This window comes from Canis aureus, chromosome 30, assembly GCF_053574225.1.
Source record: "Canis aureus isolate CA01 chromosome 30, VMU_Caureus_v.1.0, whole genome shotgun sequence".
Classification (NCBI taxonomy): Eukaryota; Metazoa; Chordata; class Mammalia; order Carnivora; family Canidae; genus Canis; species Canis aureus.
In genome coordinates, this window is record NC_135640.1 from 38201254 (window position 1) to 38217836 (window position 16583).

Sequence of the window (16583 nt, forward strand, 5' to 3'; positions counted from 1 at the left end):
CCTCACCTGTAAACCGTAGATGCCTGTGTGTGTCTGCTTTCTTTTCCTTTTTTTTTTTTTTTTTTTTTTTTAATTTTGTGTGTGTGTGCCTGCTTTCGTAGCGTTGTGAGCATTTACAGCCCCGTGGGTTAATGCGTGCCCAGCGTATAGTGATAAGCACTGCGCCCCGTGCCAGTTTTTATGATTATCTACACCAGATAGCAAAGGTTCTTCTGTGTGTCTGTCAATGAACAACCCAAACGTGTTCAGACAGGTGCATCAGTAATGTATTCTTACATCTGTTAATTCAGCGCATTATCAAGTGAGACCAAAAAAAAAAAAAAAAAAAAAAACCACACACACACACACACACGAAGAACAAGCCACATCCTTGCCATCAAGGACTTCAGTGTCTTTTGGGAGAAACAGATGTAAGCAGATCGTGACAAAATTTAGGGCAGAAAGGACATCAACCTGCCTGTGGGAGGGGGAGTTAAGAGAGTTAGGAGCCTTCCCAGCTTCTGTGTGGAACGAGATTCCGGGCATCTGAACAACCAGGGCCAAGACATGAGTAACACTGCAAGTTTAAGGAGCTCAAGTTTCGTATGACTGCTTAAGGTGACTTTGGAGGTGTGGAGGAGACCCATGAAGTCAGGAGTTAAAATTGAGAAGGAAAAAAAAAAAAAAATGAGAGGTTCTATAAGCCCAGAGAAGAGTCTTGTTTTAATTTTAGGATTGATTTGAGAGTACTAGGACCAGGAGGCAGGAAAACCATTTAGATGACCCTTTAAATAGGAAAGAAATGAAGATGCATTAAGGCAGTGGACATAAGGACAAAGAGGCAAAGACAGGATCAGAAATAGTTGGAGGGGGACACCTGGGTGGCTCAGCGGTTGAGCATCTGCCTTGGGCCCAGGGCATGATCCTGGGGTCCTAGGATCGAGCACACATTGGGTTCCCCGCAGGGAGCCTGTTACTCCCTCTATGTCTCTGCCTCTGTGTCTCTCATGAATAAATAAAATCCTTAAAAAAATAAAAAAAAAATGGTTGGAGGTTAGGTCAGCACAATGAGGTTGAAGTGGGATGAGAAGAGTCAAAAAAAGTCAAGCGTGGGGCTGAGTGGGTCAAGGTTGTGCCACCAACTAAGATAGGACATTCAGGCTGTAACTCCTTTGTTAAAATGAGTAACTACTTGGCACAACTTGATTATTTGAAGTTACGGTGCGTGTATTCCTGTGGGACAGTATGATCTATGCTACAAGATTACTCGAGTTAGTAAGTGATAAAGACATGAAGAAGGGTGGGGCAGCCTGGGTGGCTCAGCGGTTTAGCGCTGCCTTTAACCCAGGGTGTGGTCCTGGAGACTTGGGATCGAATCCCACGTTGGGCTCCCTGCATGCAGCCTGCTTCTCCCTCTACCTGTGGCACGCGCTCTCTCTCTCTCTCTCTCTCTCTCTCATAAATAACTCTTAAAAAAAAAAAAAAAAAGGCATCAGGGCAGCTCAGTCAGTGTCTGCCTTCAGCTCAGCTGGTTATCTCAAGGTCCTGGGATCAAGCCCTGCATCAGCAGAGAGTGTGCTTCTCCCTCTCCCTCTGCCCCTCCCCACCACTCATGCTCTCACTCACTCGAATAAATAAAGTCTTAAAAAAAAAAAAAAGACATGAAAGGAAGACTAACATTCTCAGAGACAGACCCAAGAGTTGCATACTTCACTTTGGAGGTTTTTTTTGGTTGGTTGGTTTTGGTTTTGTTTTTGAAAGATTTTCTCTTTAAGCAATCTCTGCACCCAATGTGGGCAGACAACCCCAGGACTCAGAAGCCCGGGATCAAGAGCCCTACAATCCGCTGACTGAACCTGTCAGGTGCCCGGCATATTTTACTTTGTTACAACGTCATAAAAGTAAAAGCCCCCAAAACATAAGAATTCATCTCTCAAGTACTGGTCATCGTCCAAGACTATAATTCCCCTGTGAGCAGCCTGGTAACCATCATGAGGCATCAGGGTTGAGGACAGTTTTCCTTTGCAAAAGCCCTGCTAATTAATCCCTTTGCAACCTCCTCTGATGTCCCTGACAAGTACTGCTTGTGGATTTGAAAGAGACACAAAGATTCTGACAAGAGGTGGAATATCTTCCCCATTCAACTCTCAAGTGACAGAGACCCAGATTTGATCCCACTTCTGCCACCTGGAAAAGAAAATATACTCTCCATCAGCAGGTCCACAGTGGAGGACCTGCCAAGAGTCTCCAAGCAAAGCATGAATTATGTATACATTCACCCCATGCTGAACCCAAACCATTCCAAACGCAAACACTAAGATTTGCTCTTGGGTAAATGGAAATAACTGGAGTCGCATCACGGGAAAGCTATATGGAAAGCTAAATTCTAGAAAAGTTGCTAGATAAGCAAAGGCCAGAAGATCTTAATGGCTGATGACGTCATCTGTAATGTTGTCACCTATTTCCAGTATGAGAGAACTAGGATGTGTTGTTAGTCCTTGGCAGGCAACCCCCCTCCTGGATAAGCATCACTGATCTTAGTCAGATGCCATTAATATACTCACTTCCTGGGCAGCCCAGATGGTTCAGTGGTTTAGCACCGCCTTCAGCCCGGGGTGTGATCCTGGAGTCCCGGGATCGAGTCCTGGGATCGAGTCCCACATCAGGCTTCCTGCATGGAGCCTGCTTCTCCCTCTGCCTGTCTCTCTCTCTCTCTCTCTCTCTCTCTGTGTGTGTGTGTGTCTCTCATGAATAAATAAAAATCTTTAAAATATATATATACTCACTTCCCAGCTGAGGGAGACAGAAGGGCCTGAGGACCCATAGCCAAGGCTGCAAGCCCGCCTGGGACCCAGCTACCTTAGACCCAACCCACGCTCGGCAGAACTCTTTCTCCCCTTGCCACATTTCACAAAGGAGGAATCAGAGCCTGAAGAGGAGGGGACTCACACAACACCACACAGAGGGTGCGGCAGAGCGGAGATTGGAAATGCACAACTATGTGCACCATCTCCTTTATCACAGGCAACTCTGATGAACTCTCTTGTCCTCATTTTAAGCAGGAGGAAACAGGTTTAGAAAATTTCCAGAACTTGCCTATGGATGTAAACTCTTAAAAAAGGGGAAAAAAATAATAATCCAGTGGACCTTCCCAGTTACCACTTAGGAGCCCCCCAAAGCATTAAGTGTGAAAAGCACAGCTGGAAAATGGGGAGCAAACTAGACTTAGGGGCAAGATTGAAAGAGTGAAACCGTGAAACGTGTGAGCCCTAGACACTGCAAAGAAAACTGTATACATAATTCCAGTCCTAGTCTCAGTGCGTTGGTGCAAATATACCTTGACCGAATTTCCTTTCAGCCAGCAGGCACTGTTAGTACACACACCATAGCAGCATAATAAAGTAGAGGGTGTCGGACCTACAGAAGAGTGATACCACCAAACTAAATCAGGACAAGGAGGTGAAGTCAAGTGCACGCAAAAACCTGCATCATTTCTTCCATTCGACAAAAATTGTATCGAAGGCCTTCTCTCAGACAGGCAGATGGGGTAAACACTGGTTTCTGGGCTTCTGGGAGCTAAATCCCCTGGAAGTGAAGGAGTTAATATCTTGAGAGGTCTCCAGAAGACTTGGGGGGGGGGGGGGAACAAACAAACAAAAAAACTAGCTAAAACAAAGAAGGTATCTGGGTGTGGATAAGCCCTCAGTCAAGGAGTAGACCTTGCATGTGATTCCTGAGGTTCCTCCTCCACTTCCTCCAGGGTCATCTTTCCCTCGGGACCTCTTCTTCCCTTTAAATCCAAACCAACCAGCTGTCCCCCAGAATGCTACTTGTCCCTGCCTCCTTCAGCAAATTGCTTCCACATTCATCCCTCCCCTCCCTGGCATCTGCCTCTCCCTGGTCCCTGGCTTCCATCCCTACGTGCTCCCACGTTGCAGGCATTGGCCCGTGTCTGTGTCCAAGTCTTGCCAGTTCTTTTGAAATGTTTCTCAGGGTGTTGGAGAGAACACGGTGTGATTGGACGAGAGGGACCTTGGGCACGTGGGAGCTGGGATCAGAACGTGTCCGTCTTTGAAAGCCACTTACTAGCTGAGCAAACACCCTGGCTCAGTGTTCGTGTTTGAGGTTTGATCATCTTTAAAATAGGGATTAACAACAGTAGGTAACATGTGGTGTTTCCATCTCCTGCCCCCTGCACGAGCCCATTTGCATATATTATTTAATGCCACAAGATAGCTAGGATCCGAGTCGTTTGTGAACATTTCCGAGAAAATGCCTACAAAGCTCTTGGAATGACGCCCAGCTCTCAACATGATACTATGACGTAAAAAAAAAATTTTTTTTCCTCCATTCCCTCAGCCACCAACGAGTCTCCTCCAAGGTCTCCTTGACTCCCTACCCAACGAATCCTATCACTACTTTTACACTTCCTTAAATACAGCTTAACATATTCTCCATTCGAGCCCATCTCGTTCCCTATCCCCTAAGCCCAAACTCCAGGCTCCCTTTTAAAGCTGTGTGGGATGCTCTGCTTTCCACCCTTTTACCCCCGGGGGCATCTGCGGGAAAGGTGACTGCTCCAGGCGTGGAGCTCTCCTGTCCTCCGGCTCAGGCAGTAGGAGGCCCCCACGGGAGACCGAGGAGTGGGCGGAGGGGAGGTAAGGGTGGGTCTCTATCTTCCCGGTGCCTTTCCTGCCAAGCCGCAGGTCGGTGGTGGCTGTGGGTTCTCTAACCAAAGCCACAGCTCGTCTGGGACAGCCCTCTCTCCTTACAGGAAACCCCTCTGGGTTTTAGGACCTCTATCTCTTCCGAGTCAGATGGGAGCCGTGGGAGGGAGCCCGGCGTGCCCACCCCCTTGTAAACAGCAGCTTCATTAACTCTCCTCCCTTTCCCCCCACGGATTACGCGTTCTCTTGCCTTCCAGACCTCTGGTAGGTACCTGCGCTCTCCGTGACGGTGCCTGCAGTGGAACTGTCTGAAGCATCCCCTCCAGTTCTCTCTCCCTCTGCTCCCCTATTTCTTCCTTGTCTCTGTACACCTTGGTCCTCCAGCTTGGGAGGATCGACCTAGATCCCTAACTCTTTGCTTCACAAAACCTTTCCCAAGTCATTATGGTCCTTGTTATTTTATTTTTTATTTTTTTTAATTTTTATTTATTTATTTGTTCATGAGAGACAGAGAGAGAGAGAGAGGCAGAGACACAGGCAGAGGGAGAAGCAGGCTCCCTGCAGGGAGCCCGACGTGGGACTCGATCCTGGATCTCCAGGATCACGCCCTGGGCTGAAGGCAGGCGCTAAACCGCTGAGCCACCCGGGCTGCCCTATGGTCCTTGTTAATAGTCTTTTCCAAAGTCCTAGAATTACCTCTTAATCACACACGCAACCCACCAGTGAGCCCTGATGAGACCACCTTCAAAATCTAGCTAGGATATAAAGCCCTTCTCACCTAGATGAGCCCAACAACCTCCCAAGTGTCTTTCTGCTTCTCTGTCTGTCCCAGAAAAGCCGATTTTCAACAGGCAGCCCGCGGGGTCCTGTTAAAACTTAAAGCAGATCTGTCCTCCTTTCTCAAAACCTTCTGATGGCCCCCATCTGACCCAGGGGAGAAGCCGGAATCCTACAAGGCCTCCATGATCTGGCCTGTCTGGTGCTTCTGTGACTCCTCGTCCCACTACTGTTCCCTCTTCTCACTCGGCTCCAGCCACGTTGGCCGCCCTGAAGGTCCGTCCTCAGACATTCCAGGCACGTCACACTGCCTCAGGGCCTTTGTACTTGCTGTTCTTTCTGCCAGGAACATTCTTCCCCCAGAACACTACACAGCTCAGTTCCTCACCTCGGACAAGTCTTGGCTCAAATGTTACATTTTCAGTGAGACCTTCCCTGACTACCCTAAATACGTTACAACTTACCCTCACCCTGTGCACTCACTTCCCTTCTGTCCTGCCTGCTTCCTTTTTCTCCGCAGCGCTTTTGACCTTCTAACCAGCTGTAAAATGTGCTCGTCATGTGTGTTTATTGCCTGTCTCCTCCCACTTTATGAAGGCAGGCAGAGATTTGTTGTCTGTTTTGCTCTCTGAGCTACAACGAAGCCTAATGTATGGTAGGTGAATGCTAAACATTTGTAGGATTTTTTTTTTAATTGATCAACTAAACAGTCCCTCAAATACGAGACGGTTATGCTCTCAATCTTCACTTATACATTTTTTTGATGGCGTGGTGGTTTAGTCCGAGGAGAGCCCACAACAACCTGCTGGCTCATGACATACCTGGAGATGGGGCCAGCCGAAACAAGAGCTTGCAAGACCAGGAATGCTTTCTTCCTCTCCACAACCTCCTCCCACTCCCCACAGTGGCCCCACGGAAGAAGGGCCTCCTGCATCCTCTCAAAGGCAGAGCTAAGTAATCAGAGCCTGGAGAGAGGAAGGGCGGGTGGAAAGAGCGCGTTCTGGAGCAGGAAAGGAGGCTGCTTTAGGGAGACTGCCAGACCGCTATGGGGGTGGGACATCCTGTTGAGCCTTTCCCATGGACCTGGAGCGGCCTCTGCCTCCACCCTGGCCACACAGTGACCCCAGGCCCTGGGTGGCCCGCCCAAGCCCCCCGCAGGGGAGAGCTTACTTCCCTGGCTCTCTCACCTCCCCCTCCAGCAAACAGCCTTGATCACAAAGAGGAGGAGGCAAAGAAAACTGGCCTTGCCTGATGGGGAGGTGAGTCTTGGGAGCTGCTGGGATTAGGGGGGAAACCCAGCAGGCCCAAGAGGAAGTCTACAAGACAGAACAAAGGATGGAAGGAAAGTCCAAGAGGGTGGGGCTGGGGAAAAAGGTAGGGCTCCAAGGTCACTGGGTCCTCTCACTGGGGAATATTCCCCTGTGACCGGTTACGGTTACGCAATAGCTAAGTGCCACCTCAAGGCCTTCCCATTTTCTGACATGACATTTGACACCTCTTTGCAGAAGTAACTCCCCTGTTTGCAAGCTGACAGAGCTTCCTGGTCCCTCTTTTTTTATTTATGGGCAAGTCTGACCTAGAGCAGGGAAAAAAAAGAAAAGTACACCAGCGCACAATTTAACACAATCAATTTAAAAAATAAAAGCCACCGGGATCCCTGGGTGGTGCAGCGGTTTGGCGCCTGCCTTTGGCCCAGGGCGCGATCCTGGAGACCCGGGATCAAATCCCACATCAGGCTCCCGGTGCATGGAGCCTGCTTCTCCCTCTGCCTATGTCTCTGCCTCTCTCTCTCTCTCTGTGACTATCATAAATAAATTAAAAAATTTAAAAAAATGTTTAAAAAAATATAAAAAAGCCACCAAAGGTTTAAGATATGGATATCGGTAATGAGATGAAGTTCAGATGATGTTTGAGTTAAGAACCCAGAATCCCAGATCTTGCCTTGAGCCAGCCACTTCCTCCCTCGAGGTCTCCAGGGAAGGAGGACATTGGGTGCAAGCGATACTTGATTGACCCTGACCTCATCCCCTGATGGTCTAGGCTAGATAGTATTAGTATAGGCCGCCAGTCTTGGAAGACTAACACAAAGCCACCCAGAAGTGCCTACGCAAAGCTGGGGAAAGGAGTTGCAACAGCAAGAATGTGTACTCGAACCTTGGAGAGACCCATCCCTGCCAAGCCTGGGACTCCCAGAGCCCTGGCTCCTGCTCCCAGCAGATCTTTCCAGCTACAAGAGAGCAGAAGACGCGATGAACCTTCCTTCTTATAGGACCCAGCCTGGACTCTGGAAGTACTGGGCTTTGAGTGAGTTAGACATGGGTTAGTTCCCTACTGGCCTTTAAGACAGCAGGAACCAGCACCCTGACCAGGCCACGTATTCATACGACTTACACAGAGGACATCACACAAAATCAACGCAATCACAGATAGTGCAAGAATGATCCCAAAGTGGATATATGTTCGTTACAGCTTTTGTGAGTAGCTTCATTTTCCATGACAACAGCGGCTAAAGATACAATTTCCTGCAGCAAAGCCCATAAAACAAGCTATGCCAAAATCTAACTTCGCAAAGGTCACACACTCCACAGAATTTAATTATAAAGGCTTTGCAGAGAGCAGAATATGACAGGAGAACATCTTGCACTTTGCAGTAAATAATCCAGGAATTCGATTTCATGATGACAAGATAAATAAAATATGTAGTTTCCCTTGAACCAGATCTTGGTCCCAAATGGCTAATGCTTTCTAATCAGTAACTTTGGACTTGCTGGGATATAACATTTTATAGCTTTCTCTTTTATCTTTATTTAAAGAAAAGAAAAAAAAAGACTAATGACCAGCCCACTACTTAGAATTCTCTCAAAATCTTGTAACTCCCTAAGTACTGTAACTGCATGGTAGTCTCATTAAGATGGAAATGGTTTGGGATCCCTGGGTGGCGCAGTGGTTTGGCGCCTGCCTTTGGCCCAGGGCACGATCCTGGAGACCCGGCATCGAATCCCACGTCGGGCTCCCGGTGCATGGAGCCTGCTTCTCTCTCTGCCTCTCTCTCTCTCTCTCTCTCTCTCTCTGTGACTATCATAAACAAACAAAAAAAAAAAAAAAAAAAAAGATGGAGATGGTTTGACCTGTAGGTAAAAAGTTTACCCAACAACAAAGAACCCAGAAATAAACTGACAGGTGCATAAAGCAGGAGACACATAACCTGCCTGTTTGAGCCCAGTCAAGCATGGCTTTCCAGAGCTTTCTTCACTCCCACAAGAACCTGTGGTTGCAGAATATACAACCTACCACCAGTGAAGCAAAATCTTCACTGGATGGAAGAAGCGTTGTTTTGTTTTGTTTTGTTTGCCAGTCTCCTGGGTTTTTTTTTTTTTTTTTTTTTTTTTAACTTTCCTGGTCCTCTCTTCCACCTGACATTTCTAGAGGCTTTATTGTCCTGCCACCAAATACAAAGCACCACAGTAATTTTCTGAATACCTCCTGTGATGCAGATGTTTTGGTACAGGCCTTTATTTAACACTTCATTTTGACCCAAGGGTCATTACAAGTACATCGTCTTAAAATTCAACCAAGGCATGTATGAGGCAGACGTATTCTTCTGATCCTCAGCCTCATCCCAGTACCGGACTTCACCTAGTCACCTGCTCCTGGGGTATGTGTGTATTGCTACATACAATACACACATACAAAAGGGGGGGTAGGGGGTGGTACAGAGTAACAGAGAGGCTGGGAATGAGGGCCAGGCTCAGGAATGGCTTAAGAATGGGAGGCATCCATGGGGCACCTGGCTGGCTCACTCAGTAGAGTACACGACTCTGGACCTTGGGGTTGTGAGTTCGAGCCCCATGCTGGGTATAGAGATTACTTAAAAATAAAATCTTAAAAAAAGAGAGAGAAAGTGGAAGGGATTTGTGTGGAGCAGGACTGTGGCTTCCAAACTTCCTGCCAAAGCTGAACGTGTATGTGCCCAGTGAGCAAGCCGTCACCCTTCTCAGTTGAACACCACAAACATGAATACATGTGTTCATCAAAAGACACGAGCAAGTACGACCATAGCAGAACTACCCATGATAGCCTCAAACTGGAAACAACCAAATGCCCATCAACTGCAGAATGATTAAGTGAATTGAAATTCACTCATAATAATGGTAAACTATAGGGAATAGGAATGAAGGTACAACATAAGTGACTCATAAACATAAGGATTGAGCAAAGAAGTCAGACACAAAAGGGTGCGTACTGTATTGTTTCATTGACATGCAGTTCAAAACCAGGCAAACAGCCTGTGGCATTAGAAGTTAGGGTAGTGGTTAGGGGCACCTGGGTGGCTCAGTTGGTTAAGAGTCTGCCTTCAGCTCAGGTCATGATCCCAGGGTCCTGGGATCCAGCCCCACATAAGTCTCCCTGCTCAGCAGGGAGTCTGCTTCTCCCTCTCCCTCTTCCCCCACCCCTCCTGCTTATGCTTTCTCTCTCTCTCAGATAAGCAAATAAAATCTTAAAAAAAAAAAAAAGTTAGGATAGTGGTTAGTTACCCTTAGGGCGGGGATAGTGACTGGGGGATGCTTCTGGAATTCGGGTATGTTCTCTTTCTTAATCTGAGATGTATTCACTTGGTGAAAAATTCATTGAGCCATATGCTTATGGCATATACTTCAATAAAAAGCTTATATTAAGGGGATGCCTGGATGGCTCAGCGGTTTAGCGCCGCCTTCAGCCCGGGGTGTGATCCTAGAGACCTGGGATCGAGTCCCACGTCGGGCTCCCTGCAGGGAGCCTGCTTCTCCCTCTGCCTGTGTCTCTGTCTCTGTCTCTGTCTCTCTCTCTGTCTCATGAATAAATAAATAAAATCTTTTTTTAAAAGCTTATATTAAGAAGAAAGAGACAAAAGAAAAAAACTTCATGGTGCTTGTGGTATGTGTTAGTCAGAATAATATCTCGCCACATCCTAGCCCTCAGAATTAGTGAATCTATCATGTTACCTGACGAAAGGGATGTTGCAGATGTGCTCTAGTTAAAGATCTCAAGATGAGGAGTCTTTCCTGACCATTCACGTAGGCCCAATGGAATCACAAAGGTTCTTATAAGAAGAAAGCAACCTGGTACAAAATGTCTTTTGTAGCCCGGTCTAACTGATACGCACAGGAGGAGAATTCTAGAAAATGCAATTCAGCTCAGCAAGTTGGCACATTACAAAGCTACCACATGACTGTACCCTTATTAGCTGGGGTACCTTGAGGAAAATCAGTTCACTTCATCTAAAAAATTAAAATGATAATAATTACACATGGATTTGCATAAGAATTAAGGGAAATAATACATGTCCTAGGCAGCATGCCTAGAATATAAGACCTTAAATTTTTTTTGTTGAATTTGTTCATTGATCCCATTACGAACTGAGATGTTCAGAGAATGTGCTTTTGGTTTAATTGGGTTACTCATAAAGATAATTAGCTCTTTGAAATGATAAAAGGATTGTTACATGCAAACTTGAGGTGATAACGTCATAAATTTTGTAGCCATTTCTGTAGAACAAAAAGCCCTACAGCATAAATACACTGACTGTACTTAAATTTAATCTTCCCTTACGTTGACTTTTTTTTTAAATCTTATAAAACAATATTCAATGGATGTTTCCCTTTTATAAAACATTCAGAGGATTTTCTACACAAATGTCTGTGTGGTCAGAGGACAGGGACTTGACTGTGACCCCACCTCATGGGAGTCGTTTGGGCAAGTCAGGTGAACCCGTGACTGGTTGTAGGTAAGAGAGGAGAGCGATCGTTCTTGGGTTCTCCCAGTCTCCATGAGCAGCAACCAAGAAAACGTGGGTTACTGCTTAAAACAGTACCTGGCACACAGCAAGTGCACCAGACACGCTTGTTCGACATCATCATCACTGTTATTCATGCACAAAAAACAGCTGGGAGGCATATAAAGACCCACATGCTAACCCGTGTGGCAGGATATTTCATTTTTCTTTTTTTTTCTTTTATTCAAGATTTTATTTATTTATTTGACAGAGAGAGAGAGAGAGAATGAACGGGGAATGGCAGAGCAGAGGGAGGGGCAGGCTCCCCTCTGAGCAGGGACTCTGATGCAGGGCTCCATCCCAGGACTCTGGGATCACAACCTGGGCCAAAGGCAGATGCTTAACCCATTGAGCCACCCAGGTGCCCCTGTTTTTTGTTTTTTGTTTTTAATAGTCTCCACACCCAGCACAGAGCCCAACACAGGGCTGGAACTCACAACCCTGAGATCATGATCTGAGCTGAAATCAAGAGTCCAGCATTCAACCGACTGAGTCACCCAAGGCACCCCTAGGGTCATTTGTTTTCTTCTTTGAGCTTTTCTGTCTTCAGAATCCTCAACGATAAGTGGACATGTTATTTTTGAACCCCTCTCAGCCATAAAACGTTTTGTGTCTCTTCGAAGCCCTTTCTTTTGACTCCGTTCATACTCCCCATTCCACATTCTGCTTCTCCACATACAACTAAGTATATACAAGTTAGATCCTTTCCGTGTCCCCAGGACCAAGCTAGCCTCTCACTGTCTATATGGCCTCTGCCTCTTCCAACATTCCCAGAAAGTGACAACTTCGTCCTAACTCCTGTTCTGTAAGCAAGGAGGGTATCTTGGATAGTTGTACTGTGAGATTCAAATATGATTAGCGTAGGAAAAACATTTTCTTCTGGCCAGTAGTAGGTAAGGCACGCCCTGCCAAACAAAACTCTACCTTTTCAACGTCTGATTCAAGGGGCAAATATTTCTCCGTGGCTACCCTGTAATCTAAATTTAGATGCCTCAGCAAAATTATCCACATTTTAAAAATATTTATTTCAAGATTCCATATAAATGCAGTGCCAAATATAGCAGTGCCAAAGCACAAGAATAACTGTGTTTTATTAACCAAGTAATGTTTCTCTTCTCTTTTTTTCTTTTTTAAAAAAAGATTATTTATTTATTTATTCATGAGAGATGCAGAGAGAGAGGCAGAGACACAGACAGAGGGATAAGCAGACTCCCTGCGGGAAGCCCTGAAGCAGGACTCAATCCCAGGACCCCGGGATCACGCCCTGAGCCGAAGGCAGACAGACGTTCAACCACTGAGCCACCCAGATGCTCCTCCTCTTCTTCTGTATTGATTTTTTTTTCCCCTCACAACTTTTTATTTTGAACATTCTCAAGCCTACAGAAAAGTTGAAAGAACAGTACAAAAAAATCTGATATATCCTTCATGTAGTTCATCAATTGTTAGCTTTTTTGCTGCATTTGCATATTTTATGCATTTATTTTACTGAACCATTTGAGATTAAATCACACACATTATGATTTAACACCACAAATAATCCAATATGTACTGATAAAGGATAAGGACATTGTCCTACATAATCACAATACCATGACCACACCCAGGAAAACAAACAACCTTTCAAGGCTATCTACCAAGCAGGGTATATTCAAATTTCTCCAATTGCCTTAAATTGTCTTGTATAGCCTAAATACATACATACATACATATATATATTTATATATTTATATATATTTAAAGATTTTATTTTTAAGTAATCTTTACACTCAACATGGGGTTCAAACTCACAACCCTGAGATCAAGAGTCACATGCTCTACCAACTGAGCCAGGCAGGAGCCGCAGTATAGCATATATATACATGTATTTTTATTTATCTATTTGAGAGAGCACGAGAGTACAAGCAGGGGGAGCAGCAGGCAGAGGGAGAAGCAGGCTTCCTGCTGAGCAGGGAGCCTGATGAGGGTCTCGGGCTCCATTCCAGGACCCTGGGATCATGCAGACACTTAACTGACAAAACCACCCAGATGCCATATATATATAATATATATAGATATATAGATATATTTGTGTGTGTATATATATGTGTGTGTATGTGTGTGTGTGTGTGCATAAGCCACCCAGTCTATGATATTTTTGTTATAGCCACCTAAATGGACTGAGACAACAATCTTCTCCCAGCCTGGCCCACATTTTGCTTAATCAAAATCCCAGTGGGAGCTTTGCGCAGTGGCAGTATCGTAGCCAATGAGGTTTATCCGAGGCGCGATTATTGCTAATTGAAAATCCCGGTGGGAGAATGGGAGAAAGTTTTGAAAATCATATATCTGATAAAGGATTAATATCCAAAATACAGTAGAGAGAATTCCTAGAACTCAACAATAAACAACAAACAACCCCATTCAAAAATGGGCAAAGGACTTAGACATTTTCCCAAAGAAGATACACAAATGGTCAATGAACACATGAAAAGATCACTCGACATCAGTGATCATTGGGGAAACACAAACCAAAACAATGAAATTGGGGCATCTGGCTGGCTCAGTCTGTAGAGCATGAGACCCTTGATCTCAGGGTCATGAGTTCAAGCCCCATGTTGGGTGCAGAGCCTACTTTAAAAAAACTATGTAAAATAACTACCCCGTATCCATTAGGATGTCTACTATTAAAAAAATCATAAATATCAAGTATTTATGAGGATGGGGAGAAATTAGAACCCTTGCGATTGTTGGTGGGAATGTAAATTGGTGCAGCTGTGGAAAACAGTATGTAGGGTCCTCAAAAAATTAAACATAGCATTGCCATATGATCCAGCAACTCCACTACTAGGTATATACCCCAAATAATTGAAAGCAGGGATTTGAAAAGATATTTGTGCACTGATGTTCCTAGCAGCACTATTTACAATAGTGAAAAAATGAAAGCAACCTCAGTGTCCATGAGCAGATGAAGGGATAAACCAAATGTGGAATACTATTCAGCCTTAAAATGAAAGGAAATTTCTGACACATGCTACAATAGGGATGAATCTTGCAGACATTGTGCTAAGTGAAATAAGCCAGGTGCAGAAGGACAAACTGCATGACTTCAATTATGTAAGGCACTTAGAGTAGTCAAAATCACAGAGACAGAAAGTAGAATGATGGTTGTCAGGGGCTGGGAGTAAGGGGGATGGGAAGTTACTGTTTAATAGGTATAAAGTTTTGGGATTTTTTAATTAAAAAATTATGGAGATGGACTCTGTTGGTGGTTGTACAACATTAGGAAAGCATTTAACACCACTGAGCTGTACACTTGAAAATGGCTTAAATAGTAAAATTTATGTTACGCATATTTTACAATAATCCAGTGGGCTTTTTTGTAGATACTGACAAATTGATTCTAAAATGTATATGTAAAAGCAAGGGAACTAAAATAACCAAAACAATTTTGAAAAAAGAAATAAGTTGGGGGCTCCTGGCTGGCTCAGGTGGTGGAGCATTAGACTCTCAATCTCAAGGTTGTAAATTCCAGCCCCACGTTGGATGTAAAAATTACTTCAAAATAAAATCTTAAAAAAGAAGGAAAAAAAGGAAGATGGAGGATTTATATCACCTGATTTCAAAACTCGAAATAAATTGTAGTAATTGAGAGAGTCTGGTACTGGTGAAAGAATAGACACAGAGATCAATGAAACAGTAGAGTCTAGAAACATGCATTACAAATATAGCCAAATGGCTTTTGACAAAGATGCAAAAGAAATTCAATGGAGCAAGGATAGTCTTCAAAACCAGTGCTTCAGGGATCCCTAGGTGGCATAGCGGTTTGGCGCCTGCCTTTGGCCCAGGGCGTGATCCTGGAGACCCAGGATCGAATCCCACATCGGGCTCCCGGTGTATGGAGCCTGCTTCTCCCTCTGCCTATGTCTCTGCCTCTCTCTCTCTCTCTGTGACTATCATAAAAATTAAAAAAAAAAAAACCTTCTTATTAAAAAAACAAAAAAAAAAAAAAAACAGTGCTTCAGCAGTTGGATATCACTATATTAAAATACCTTGTATCATAAATAAAAACTAACACAGAATGGAAATAAGACCTGTATAGAAACCTAAACCTATAAATCTTCTGAGAGGAAATCTTTATATTCTACAGTTAGGCAAATATTTCATAAATACAAAACAAAAAGTATTATCCATAAAAAGAAGCTGATACATCAAGCTTTTTATTATTTATTGCTACATAACAAATTATCCAAAACTTAGTGGCTTAAAACAATGCATATTTATTATCTCACCAGTGAGACACCAGTGTCTGTACATCAGAAACCCAGCTCTGGCTTAGCTAGATCCTGTCTCAGAGTCATTCTCTCTTTCAAGGCTCCAATCAAAGTATTGGCCAGGGCTGAAGTCTCATCTGAAGGAATAACTGGGGAAGAATCCATTCCAGGCCCATGTGGTTTTCTGGCAGAGTCGGTTCCTGGAGGGCTCTTTGACTGAGAGTTTCAGTCCCTAGCTGCTCTTGGCCCAAGGCTGTCCTCAGTTTCTTCACATGTGGGTCTTCAGCACAGCTGCTTGCTTCACCAAATTGTACATGCCAAGAAGGCAATAAGTTCTACTAGCAAGACAGAAATGACAATCTTTGTAACATAATCCCAAAGTGCTATCCCATCTCTTTGCTGCATTTTATTGGTCAGAAATAAGTAACAGGGGGCTCCTGGGTGGCTCAGTTGGTTAAGCACCCAACTCTTGGGTTTCAGCTCAGGTCTTAATCTCAGGGTCTTGGGATCAAGCCCTGCATTGGACTTCCCACTCAGCAGGGGAGTCTGCTTGTCTCTCTCTCTTCACTCCTTCCCTGCTCACTCTCTCTTTCTCTCTCTCTCAAATAAATAAATAAATCTTAAAAATAGAAACAAGTAACAGATCCTGCCCACCCTCAGGGACGGAGGATTGCACAACAGCATGACTGTGATCACTGGGGCCATCTCAATGTCTGCCCACCCCAGATTTTACAAAAAATTTAAAATCTCTGCTCTTTGAAATACACTGTTAATCAAATGAAAAGACAAGCCACAGACTGAGATGAAATACTTGTGAAACACATGTCTGATACAGGACTTGTATCCTGAATATATAAAGAACACCTGAAACTCAATGATAAGTAAACAAATAACCAATTGTTTAAATAGATGAAAGGGTAATTCGATACTTCACCAAGAATGACAAAGAAGTACATATAAAGAGATGTTCAACATCACTGATCATTAAGAAAATTCAAACTAGGGATCCCTGGGTGGCGCAGCGGTTTGGCGCCTACCTTTGGCCCAGGGCGCGATCTTGGAGCCCCGGGATCGAATCCCACGTCGAGCTCCCGGTGC

General features: G+C 44.6%; 1 pseudogene; it reads left to right on the forward strand.

The window, feature by feature from the left end:
- Positions 1 to 13451: 13451 nt before the first annotated feature.
- LOC144302106 (U4 spliceosomal RNA) lies at positions 13452 to 13564 on the forward strand (annotated as a pseudogene).
- Positions 13565 to 16583: the final 3019 nt, after the last annotated feature.